Below are 11,120 nucleotides of genomic sequence, written 5' to 3' on the forward strand. Positions count from 1 at the left end.
GTCTTGATTTCCAAGTAATACTCAAGAATGATGGCAATCCATTTTCCTATTTTACGATCTAGTCCATTTTGAGTTAAAATATACTTAACTACAACATTTGGTACATAAGAAATTATGTGAGAATGGAGGATATGCACTCTGAAATCTTTAATTTCTTTTATCAATGTGAAGGGTCGTTTTTCCATTATATCATATTTGAGTGCAACATCCATTAAAGCCTTGCTAAAGAAAGAAATGGGTTGTTCAAATCCATCATCGTTTTTCTGGAGAAGGACAACTGCAACAGTGTGTTCTAAAGCAAATGAAAAGATTATAAGATCCTTAGTGAAATCTGCACTGATTAAGACCAGTGCTTTTTTCAGTTCTTGTTTAACTTGATTAAATGATTGCTTAGATTCAATGTTCCATCTGATTTCTAAATCTATTTTTACAATATTTGTTATGTTTCTGAGAAGTTCTGCAAGGTTAGGGATAAAACTTCTTAGGAAGTTTATTCTACCAATAAATGATTGAAGTTCCTTAATGTTTCTAGGATGATTGATTTTCAGAATAGCTTCAATCCTTTTGGGATCAATTTTAATACCTTCCTTAGAGATGATATGACCAAGAAGTTTTCCCTCTTCAAGGCCAAACATTGTTTTCTTAGGGTTTAGTGAAATCCCAAACCTTCTGCATTTCTCAAATACTCTTCTCAGATGTAACATATGTTCTTGATCAGTTTTAGAATAAACAATGATGTCATCTAGATAGATCACTATAAACCTGCCAATTTCATCAGCAAAAGCAATATCCATTTCTCTTTTAAATGTGGCTCCAACATTCATTAACCCAAAGGGAATCTTCACATACATGAAGGTACCCCATGGAGTAGTAAAGGTTTTTTTAACTTGATCATCTGGGTGGACTAAAACATGATTATAACATGAGAAACCATCTAATAAAGAAATCCTAGAAGAACCAACTACCTTCTGCAAAATATGATCCATTTTTGGTAAAGGGTAGTTGTCCTTTAGGGAGACATTATTAAGGTTCCTAAAATCTATACACAATCTTATTTCACCTATTTTCTTCCTATTTGGCACAATATTGGAAACCCATTTAGAGTACTTAAGAGGAACTGTGATTTTAGAGTCATACATTCTTTTAATTTCTTTCTCAATTAAAGGCATCAGTACTAGATTTATTCTTTGAAGCTTTTGTTTAAATGGTTTCTGATCCTCTTTAATTGGAATTTTGTGTTGTATAATCTTTGTATCATATGTTTTAAGATCTTCATAGCTCTAGGAAAAAACATCACTGAACTCCTTGAATAAAGCAATGTATTTTTGTTTTTCAGCAGTTGGGAGTGATTTAGACAGTTTTATGATTTTGGGGTCTTTTTCACTGCCTATGTTACAATCTTCTATTGCTGCTCCTATGGACTCAATATTAGGCTTATTAGTCACATCATTGAAATCAAATCATTCTTCCAGTGGAACTAGACCTCTAGGTAAACCATTGTCCTTTAGCTGAAGTGTTTCAAACTCTTCTTCTTCTAGGTCTATTTCAAGCAATTCTGATTTATTTACAACTTTATCTATGGGTGTATTTACATCTGAGTTTTCTAAATGCCTTTCTAGATTAGAATTTACATATATTTGATTTTCTAATTCAGATTCCAAATCTATACTATCATCTTGAATTCATCCTTAGATTGCAGAAAACTTTCAATTTGTTTATCACTGTGTGATGAAACCAGCTCAAGAAAAGATAGAAAAGATAGATCAACGCCTTAGAATTCAGCCTCTTCGAGGGGGCAACCGCCTTTACATTGCATAAATGAACAATTATTGGATGATACAAATGACAAAACCTCCTTTCTATATATAAGAGTCTAAGGAGTCACAATATAATCCATCCGACCTAACAATAATAATATAAAGCCACAAAAGTAACAATAGAGGGATTCTATGGGGCACAGAAATAACAATATGGGGGTAATAGGGGCACAACAATATAAATAAGGGGTATAACTACAATAGTAATGGGGTAATCACTAGTATTATAGGGACCCAACATGCCCCTTTCCTTCAAAAAAGTGTTGTCCTCAACGCTTGAGTAGTTCTGGATACTTCTGCATAAAATTCTCATCCTCCCATGTGGAATCTTCAGCGGATAAGTTCTTCCACTTGATAAGATACTCTGAAATTGATCGATTTCGTAGCTGTCGAGTTCTTGTTTCTGTGACTGCTTCCGGTTCCAATATAATTTTTCCTTCCTCGTCAAGTTCTGGCAATATTGTTTGAATTGGGAGCTTGTCACCTATAACCTTCTTTAAACATGAAACATGGAAAACTGGGTGCAATCGAGAAGCTGCAGGAAGCTCCAATTTGTATGCCATAGTACCAATCTTTTGCAACACCTTGTACGGACCATAATACTTTGGTGATAATTTATTATCCTTCTTAGCTTGCTTTAGGGACATTTGCTTATATGGTTGTAGCCGTAGGAATACCCAATCACCTACATCAAAACTTCTTTCACTGCGATGTTGATCTGCCTGTTGTTTCATTCTATTTTGTGCCAACACGAGGTTATCCTTTAAGAGTTGGAGGACTTGTTGTTGATGTTCGATGTGATGTTCCACTGCCTGAACCTTAGAATTTTCTCTTAAATATGATGTGATGGATGGTGGTTGATACCCATAAAGTGCCATAAATGGGGTCATTTTTGTTGCTGTATGGAAGGAAGTGTTATACCACCATTCAGCCAGAGGCAACCATTTGACCCATTGTGTCTGTTTATCAGATACAAAGCAACGAAGATATCCTTCCAAACATTTGTTTACTATCTCAGTTTGCCCATCAGATTGAGGATGATAAGATGAGCTATGAGCTAACTGAGTACCAAGACAAGAAAATAATTCTGTCCAAAAATTTCCAGTGAAAATGGGATCTCTGTCACTTACAATAATCTTTGGGTTTCCATGTAGCTTTTGAATTGTTTCCATAAATGCAGTAGAAACTGTACTGGCTTTAAATGGATGTGATAATGCACAAAAGTGTGCATACTTGGTAAGTCTGTCAACTACCACCATGATGACACTCTTTCCCTCAGACTTGGGTAAACCTGTGATAAAATCCATTGAAACCTCCTCCCAACGTTGGCTTGGAATGGATAAAGGTTGTAATAGACCCGGTGTCTTAATTGTTTCAACTTTATTTTGTTGGCAAACCAAACATTCCGCCACAAACTTTTGAATATCTGATTTAAGGCCATCCCAAAAAAATTCCTTCTTAACCCTGTGGTAAGTTTTTAAAAATCCTGAGTGCCCTCCTAAGGGAGAAGTGTGCAATTCCATAAGAATCTTTTGTTTTAGCTGGGAATTCTTACAGAGGTATAAGCGATCTTTGTACCATAACGAATCATTTTGCCAGCTAAATGTATCAGAAGTACTGGAATCTTGTTGTAGCTTTCGAATAAGTGCCCACACTTCTTCGTCATTCTTCCATTCCTCCCTTGCTTCGTTTATCCAATCTGGTTGGATAATAGAAATGGCACACAACAATGCTTCCACATCCTCATCCTTTCTTGAGAGTGCATCTGCCACCACATTTTGCTTCCCTTTTTTGTAGATGATTTCAAAGTCATAACCCAACATCTTTGTGACCCACTTTTGTTGCTCTTCAGAGGATAATCTTTGTTCTAAAAAGTATTTAAGGCTATCATGATCCGTTTTTACCTTGAAGTGTCTTCCCATTAGGTAGGGTCGCCATTTCTTAAGTGCATGGAGTATTGCCAACATTTCCTTCTCATAAATAGCTTTGCTTAAAAACTTTCCCTTGATTGGACGACTTTCAAAAGCAATGGGTCTTTCATCTTGCATTAGAACAACACCAATTCCATTTCCTGAAGCATCACATTCCACAATAAAGGTTTTTGTGAAGTCCGGTGTAGCTAAGACCGGTGCTTGGCACATTGCCTCTTTAAGATGTTCAAAGGCCTTTGTTGCTTCCGGAGTCCATGAAAATGAATCTTTCTTCAATAATGTTGTTAGAGGTGCTGCTATTCTCCCATAATTCTTAACAAACTTGCGATAATACCCTGTCAACCCAAGAAATCCTCGCAGATGCTTTATGGATGTGGGGATTTTCCATTCCTTAATGGCTTTAATTTTGCTAGGGTCTACCTTAACTCCTTCATGAGATACAATATGACCCAAATATTCCACCTCCTGGACTCCAAAGAAACATTTGGATCTTTTTGCATATAATTGTTTCTCCTCCAATAGTTGTAGCACCCTGTCAACATGTTCAACATGATCCTTCCAAGACTTGCTGTAGATTAGTATATCATCAAAAAATACTAACACAAATTTTCTAAGGAATGGTTTGAAAATTGAATTCATCAAACCTTGAAATGTTGAAGGTGCATTGGTAAGGCCAAAAGGCATGACCAAAAATTCATAATGACCCTCATGAGTTCTAAATGCCGTTTTCGGAATGTCTTCAATCTTCATTCTGATTTGATGATATCCCGAACGAAGATCCAACTTGGTGAAGTAAATTGATCCATGCAATTCATCCAGTAATTCATCAATGACAGGAATGGGGAACTTATCTTTAATAGTGAGCTTGTTGAGCTCCCTATAATCCGGACACATGCGCCATGATCCATCCTTCTTGTGCACCAATACTACTGGAGCTGAGAAAGAACTTTGACTCGGTTGAATTATACCAGCCTCTAGCATTTCTGCAACCATACGTTCAATTTCACTTTTTTGGACATAGGGATATCTGTACGGCCTGATGTTTGGAGGAACACTTCCTGGAATCAGATGAATAGCATGATCATGATCACGCATAGGTGGGAGACCTTTGGGAGTCTCAAATACCTTGGAATGATTGTCCAGGACTTTTTGGAGATCTGGAGAAATAGATGATTCCAATGTGGAAACATCTAGCGAACATAATTGTGCAATTACACCTCTTTGCTCCTTTTTTAGAAGCTTTGTCATGCCATTAGAGCTGATTATCTTTCCTGGTTTCCCTGCAATACCCCTTAATTCAACTTCCTTTCCTTCCGTAGAAAATTTGATGAAAAGTTCTTGAAAATTAAAAGCTATTGTACCCAAGGATTGTAGCCATTGGACTCCTAGTACAACATCAGCACCTCCCATTGGAATGGAAAGCATTGGGCTAGTCAATACATATTCTCCCATGGATAGCTTGATATTATGGCACTTTCCAGAGCAATTTATTGTTCCTCCATTTGCAATCATCACTTGACACTCTGGTGCTGGATATAGGAAGCAATTCAATTCTTTTGCTACCCTACAATGAATAAAATTGTGGGTGCTTCCTGAATCAATCAACACTATTACCTTTTTCTTCTTGATTTGTCCTTCTATCTTGATGGTTTGAGGAGTGGTAATTCCCGCCAATGCATTACAAGATATGGTCGGATTTATTTGTTCTTCATCTAGGCTTTGTTCCTGGAGTATATCTTCTTCTTTTGACCTTTCTTGCTCCTTTTCTTCTTCCTCTTCACAATCTATGTAGAATAATTTCTTCTCAGCACACTTATGACCTTTAGTGTATTTGCTATCACAACTGTAACAAAGCCCTTTTGCTCTTTTTTCTTCCAATTGTTGTGGTGTCAACCTTATAGGTTGTGGAAGACTAGGGGCAACAACACTTCCGTCTTTATAGTTGTGAGTGGTATGCTTCCTGGTTGCCATAATTTTGCTTTCCATTTTTCTTGCTAACCTGAATGCCTTCTCTAATGAATCAGGTTCCCAAAGGCGAACATCATGTTGGATATTATCCTTTAAAGACCCTATGAACACATCAATCCTATGCTCCTCTGGAATATCTTTTACCCTTATGTTCAATTTTTGGAACTCCTCAATGTGCTCCATTATTGAACCCTTTTGTTTGAGACTTATCAATTGGCTAAAAAAAGTGTTGCTTTTTGTATCTTCATAATGTGCTATCAATTCTTCCGTAAAAATTGCCCAAGTGATAAATTGTTTACGAGAGCAAAGCCATTGATACCATACAAACTGATTTGGTTCCAAATATACAGTTGCCATACGTACCTTTTGTGTGTTTTGCACATTATTGAGATCGAAGAATTGCTCCATCTGTAATATCCATGTGGCGGGATCCTTGCCATCAAACTTCCTCATATCGATTTTTGGAATATGGTGATTCTTCGATCCAACATTAGCATCTATGGAATCATGATTAACATTTCTTTTGTTCTCATCATGAGTTTCCTTTACTACCTTTTCACCATTAGTGACCCTTTCTTGTAGCAACTTCTTCAATTCTTCCATGTCTGTCTTCAAATCTATCTTCAAATCATCCATCTTAGCTTCCATGCCCTTTATCTTAGATTCCACGCCATTTACCTTAGATTCCACGCCACTTATCTTAGCTTCTGTTAGCTTTTGTGAGCGTGACATTTGTTGCACTTGTTCTTGTAATTTTGATATATCATGTAGCATTTCTTCCTCTTCTTCATGAGTCATGCTAGAGCTTTCAGGTTCCTTACTAGGTGTTTGCATTTTCTTTCCTCGGGGCATCAGTTACCGATAATAATGCTTTACTATGCCCTTTGAATTCTGTTAAACCAAGCTTACACAAAAATTTAAAAAAAACTACACACCTTTTTTCACTTTATAGAAGCCTGATATTGAATCTGATGTATCTCTGTAATTTCGGATCATCCAGTTCTAAAATTGCTACCTGTAGTAGCCTTCTGCGTCCTCTTTCCAATGCCACAAGTCTGAGCCAAATTGGATTCTCCAAGGAAGAGTTATGTGAAATCTCCCACAGTGACTTGCTTTTAGACTGGTTCAGTAGAGCGAACTTGTACGACGTGCCACGAGTCACTGTTTCAACCTTTGAATCTGAAACACACATACAAGAAACTACAATCCGTCCTCTTTCTGTACCTTCTTACGAAATTTCAATCTGATCCCCAGAGAGAAAGTTATGACGATTTTCCCTAGGTCACCTGTTTTGAATGTAATTCAGGAGTCTGCAAAAAGACCAACTTCCTCAGATCATATCTCCGCAAATATCGCGCGAAAAGCTCTGAAATTCGGACCCAAGGTTCAGTGCGATTTCTTCTCAAATGGGTTTTTTTTGCGACTTCTGAAACGTCACAGAAAAAAAGTTATAGTGAAAATTCCACGATGACCTGTTTGGAGCAGCGAAACCCTAGAATCCAAAGCTCTGATACCAAATGTTATGAAACCAGCTCAAGAAAAGATAGAAAAGTTAGATCAACGCCTTAGAATTCAGCCTCTTCGAGGGGGAAACCTCCTTTACATTTCATAAATGAAAAATTCTTGGATGATACAAATGACAAAACCTCCTTTCTATATATAGGAGTCTAAGGAGTCACAATATAATCCAGCCGACTTAACAATAATAATATAAAGCCACAAAAGTAACAATAGAGGGATTCTATGGGGCACAGAAATAACAATATGGAAGTAATAGGGGCACAACAATATAAATAAGGGGCATAACTACAATAGTAATGGGGTAATCACTAGTATTATAGGGACCCAACACACTACTAAACACCTGCCAATACTTCATATTATCTAGTACAACTGGTCGATATTTCACTTCCACTGTATATTCTTAGTTAGGGTGAGCCATTTTACAGGAGTTGGCTGAAAAAGCCAGACTATTTGGAATGATATTTTGTTTTCCAGGAATTGCAGAAAGACCATATTTGATCCAAGTGGATATTGGTGGCCAGCTGCCAATTCCACTTGGACCCCCACCATTGTTTCTTTCAGTTTTTCAGTTTCCTTAATTGTAGCATAATTTACTATTTTTAGGGTCCTAAACTTCCGAAGCCATTTTGAGGTCCTAAACAACATTTGTTTTGGAAATCTACTTTATAAAATCATCTTTTCTATCGTAGCCCTCGGAGAGATCTTTCCAATGTGGTATCAAAGCAGTCTGCTTTTTCTCTGTTTTTCTTTGCATGTCCCCAGCGAGGTTGGGATATAAGGAGTTAGGGCTTGAATTGGTTGAACCTTTGCAAGATCAGCCTCACAAATCCTGACGGCCTCCCATGGCAAATGAAAATAAAGACGAGGGGGCAGGATATCTTATCAAAATCTTTCTCAAAGAGGCCCTCGAGCAACAAAGGAACGCGATGATGGACAACTTTTCCCAAATCCTTCAGCGGCTACCCAAGGGCAGCACATCTACTTCCAGCAGCTACTCTAGAAGTGCCACACCCTTTAAGGTACAAGTTAACTTTGACATTCCCACATTTGAGGGTTAGATAGATGTAGATGTTGTAGATAAATGGTTAAATATGCTAGAAGGGTATTTTTTTGTTCATGATTTTTTTCAGACGGGAAAAGATTACTTTCGCTCTGCTCAAAGCCAATCCCCATGTCAAGGACTGGTTGGAAACCTACTATGAGAAAAAGGATGAAAGTACGGCCTCACTATTTTTAGCTGCACCCACTTGGAATTCATTCTGGGATGCCATCAAAAAGCAGTACTACCTTGTCGAAAGCTATGAGGATAAATACATAAATTGGACCACGTTGTGGCAGGGAAGGGATGAAGACGTGAAGGAGTTTACCAATATTTTTCATACCCTTCGAAAAAAATTGGGTATCAAGGATACTAAGCAACATTTGGTACTCAAATATCGTGGCTACCGATACAAGGTACATCCAGGATGAGATGGAGTTCTGGGACATCTCCTTGCTCGGCATGACGTACCAATATGCTATCAAGATTAATCAGAAGTTTAAACAGAATAAGTGAGGCTTTAGATGTACAAATCTGAAGAAAGGGAAAGGTGCCCCTAAGCCACAAGAAAAGAGCAACACCGCGAAGCTGAAGAAGGACATAGGAAAGTGGTGTGAGTTCCATAGGAGCTCCACTCACAACACATGTGAGTGTTGGGCCAAGCACTCACTGGTAGCTAAGCTAAAGGCTTTGGAATCAGATGCATGTTCCGAATCTGAGTGAGAACCCAACAAGGTGAATGAAAAACGGAATCATATTAACGATCCAGAGCCCAACGCCGCCGTTGACACCACGATGATCCAGAGGGATGAACTCGAAGATCCAAAGCAGGAGGAGCACCTCTTCCACTCCCATATGTGGGTAAAGGGTTCCCCGCTACAGTTCATTGTCAACAGCGGGAGCCAAAAGAACCTCATTTCAGTAGAGGTTGTGAAGCGACTAGTCTTACTGACCACAACACATCCCCAATTGTACACCATCGGGTGGCTTCACCAAGGACAAGATCTTTGTGTGAGCTAGAAGTGTCACCTTCTATACAACATCAAGACTTTCATGGATGAGGTATTATGTGATGTTGCTCCCATTGATGTTTGTGATGTATTATTAGGCCAACCATACATGTGGAAGAAACATGTTGTGTATGAATCAAGGCCTCGAGCTATTATTGTTACTTTGGGGAATAACTTGTACAGGATACCAAAGGTAGCACCACCTACTACCATCCCTTTGGTTATTGCAAAACAATGCAGTAAGCTCATTTCCAAAACTAGGAAATTTATTTTCCTAATGATACACCCTCACGAAAAGAAGAATATGGTGGCCATGACCTCCAGACAAGGCCCCTCCACATGACAACTACAAATGGACAAGGTCATGGAGGAGTACGAGGACATCTTCACCTCCCCCGTAGGGGTTCCTCTACACTGTCAGGTCAAGCACTCCATCGATCTAACACTAGGAACACCACTGCCCAATGGACCAATCTATGGACACTCCATTCTCGAGAACAACGAAATCAAGAGGCAGATTCAGGAGTTGTTGCAGAAAGGTCACATCCGACCGAGTTCATCACCCTGTGCGAGCCTGATCGTGTTGGTACAGAAGAAGGATGGGACTTGGAGACTTTGTATTGACTATCGGGCGTTGAACAAGATCACTGTCTAGAATAGGTACCCAATCCCATGGATTGATGAACTTCTAGACCAACTAAAGGGGGGAAAATATTTCAGCAAGATCGATTTGAAGTCAGGATATCACCAAGTACCAATCAAACCCTCCGATGTGTGGAAGACAGCCTTCAAAGCCATGGAGGGCCTTTCTGAATGGTTGGTTATGCCTTTCAGGTTAACGAATGATCCTGCTACCTTCATGAGGTTGATGGATGGCATCTTGTAAGCATTCACCAACTCATTTGTAGTGGTATACTTGGATGACATCCTGATCTTTAGCCAAAGTGGGGAAGAGCACCTCCACCACATCCGACAGGTTCTCCAAACACTGCGGCAACACAAGTTATGTGCCAATTTGGAGAAATTCACTTTTGTTATGACCCAAGTACAGTATCTGGGATACATTATTGATGAACGGGGGGTGCATGTGGATCTAGCCAAGATCCAAGTCATTCAGGATTAGCCATCTCCAACTACTTTGACAGAGCTCCACAAATTTCTAGGTCTTTCCAACTTCTACCGCAAGTTCATCTTGGGATTTTCTCGTATCACTTGGCCCTTGAGTCAAGTCACCAAGGGAGGTACGAAAGAAAATTTCTTTTGTTCTGAATCTCAACAGAAGGCATTCACAGAGTTGAAACATTGCCTCTACTCGGCACCAGTGCTCGCATTACTAGACTTACAACAACCATTTGAGATCAAGATAGATGCCTCTGACTATGCTATTGGGGCATTCCTTACTCAACATGGGCATCCAGTGGCATATCATAGTGAGACACTTTCAGACACAGTTTAGAAGTATCCCACTTATGACAAAGAGATGTATTCCATTGTGCAGGCCTACCAATAATAGAAGCATTACATTTTGGGAAAGGAAATGGTCATCCGCACAGACCACCGGCCCCTGCAGTTCATACAAATGCAAGGGAAGTTACAGAATGATTGCCATCAGAAGTGGTCCACATACTTGCAACAGTTCCATTTGAATATCAAGTATAGGAAGGGTAGCACCAATAATGTTGCAGAATGCCTCAGTCGACCACTGATCATGGTGTTAACCATCGTGCTCAACTCTTGTGGGCACAAGACTTCTGATTGGCCACTTCTCTACAAAAGCAACCCAGAATTCACTCACACATACCAAAAACTCTTGGAGGGTCAGCATGTTCTA

The sequence above is a fragment of the Pinus tabuliformis genome, chromosome 6, assembly GCF_031772625.1.
Source record: "Pinus tabuliformis cultivar Carrire ecotype Pingquan chromosome 6, CPIR1, whole genome shotgun sequence".
Taxonomy (NCBI): Eukaryota; Viridiplantae; Streptophyta; class Pinopsida; order Pinales; family Pinaceae; genus Pinus; species Pinus tabuliformis.